At 41.4% G+C, this 2,023-nt stretch overlaps 1 non-coding gene across 1 annotated transcript; it reads right to left on the reverse strand.

The window, feature by feature from the left end:
- Window positions 1-789: 789 nt before the first annotated feature.
- LOC118490942 lies at window positions 790-895 on the reverse strand. The gene has a single exon (XR_004890167.1). It is a non-coding gene; the product is annotated as a small nucleolar RNA R71 (small nucleolar RNA).
- Window positions 896-2,023: the final 1,128 nt, after the last annotated feature.

Here is a 2,023-nt window from a genome sequence, read left to right on the forward strand (position 1 = left end):
ATTCATCCTTTCCATTTGGGCAATCTTCGGGTATAGGAGGAGATGGGTATGCTGAAGGGTATGAAGATTTTGAGGGTTATGAGGAAGAAGGATATGCATATGGGGGTGATGGAGATCAAGGGGAGCTTACTTATGTGCAAGGTCAAACTCAAAGAATGCCAAGTGTTGGTGGGATTCCTCAACAACAAATTATACCACAACATATTCGGCCAAGGCCACAAGGGCCACAATTGCAACATCCTACACCATTGCAACAAGTTCGTCCACAAAATGCACAACCACAATTCCAAAGGCCAATTCAACACCCACCGATGCCACAACATCAATTTCAACAACATGTACCTCAAGGGCCTATGCAAAGACCAATGGTTCCTATTCGTCCAAGAGTTCGGTTGAGTGTACCAAGAAGACATCTTAGAGAACATGCAAGAGGCATTGAAGCACATTTTAGACCGGTAATCACTCATAATCCTTCACCGGTAGTTATTCCTCACAATGATCAAGGGAGGAGATTTGAAGTGAGAACCAATTCATTGCAAAGCTTGCCAAAATATAAGGGTCTAGCAACGGAGGAGCCTTATTTTCATTTGGAGGCTTATGACTCGATTTGCAACACTCTTGGGAGTCAAGGATTTTCGGCCGACGATGTCAAATTGGTACTATTCCAATTTTCTTTGGAAGACAAGGCGAAAAAGTGGTTCTACACATTACCTTCGGCATCTATCTATACATGGGTGAAGATGCAACAAATTTTCTTAGATGAATTTTACACCGCTCAAAAGACAAGTGATGCTAGGAAGGGGTTGAGAAGTTTTCAACAACAACAAGGTGAAATGTTCCATGAGGCCTTTGAACGTTTTAACATGATGATAAAGAATTGTCCTCATCATGGGATAGAGCTTTGGGAACTGATGAATGCTTTCCATGAGGGGTTAAGTGCCGAAGATGCTCGCGATTTAATGTCTATCACCAATGGTACTTTTGGTACAAACTACGAGCATGACGATTGGGAATTTTTGGAGCAAATGGCAATCACATCAAAAAGAAAAGCTCAAGCATCAAGGAGAGCACGACCGGCCATTACCCGAACTCAAGTGCATGCGATAGACGATGGTAATGTTCAAACTACTAACCAAATTTATGATGTTTGTGCAATTTGTAATGAGATAGGGCATGCGGCTGAAAATTGCTAAGGAGGTGAAGGGCAATATGAAGAGGTTCATGCTGTGCAAGGTCAAGGAGGGGGTGGTAGAAATTACAATATGAATTCTAACACTTACCACCCCGGGTTGAGAAACCACCCAAACTTTAGATATGGGAATCCCTCAAATCAAGCTAACCCGAATTTTCAAGGAAGTCAATGTAACTTTGGTTCGCGCCAACCTTATAATAATCAAAGTGGATATCGAGGTGGGAACAATCAAGGGCACCAAAGACAATATCAAACGGGTCAATAACAAGGGGGTCTTCGGGTGGAAATGAGATGATGGAGATGTTAAAGAACATGCAATCTGAGATGCAAAAGAGGAATCAAATGGATGACGCACGCATGCAAAAGGATGAGGCCCGAGACAAAGCAATTCAAACTTTGACCACCCAAATGGGTCAACTCGCAACCGAAGTGGCGGACTTAAAAAAAGGTAAAGGTCAATTACCAAGCGACACTAAGGTAAACCCGTCTCATAATTCTTCTAGAGGTAACAATGTTAATATTCATCATGTAAGTGTTTTGAGAAGTGGGAAAGAGTACAAAACCAATCCTTCACCAGATTTGGTTGATGGGGTGGTTGAGGATATAACGGGTCAAGAGAGTGAGGAAGAAAACATCTAACAATTCTTCTAAAAAACCCAATTTTGAAAAACCCAAAAATAATAAAGAAGTAGAATATAAAAATGAGGATGGGGGATCTAGTCAAGTACCATTTCCCTCGGCTTTATTAGATCCAGGTAGGAAAAACGTTATTTCAAAAAGGGGTCCTCAAAAGGAAGAAATGTGGGAGGTTTTCAAACAAGTCAAAATTAA

Source organism: Helianthus annuus, chromosome 3, assembly GCF_002127325.2.
Source record: "Helianthus annuus cultivar XRQ/B chromosome 3, HanXRQr2.0-SUNRISE, whole genome shotgun sequence".
NCBI lineage: Eukaryota > Viridiplantae > Streptophyta > Magnoliopsida > Asterales > Asteraceae > Helianthus > Helianthus annuus.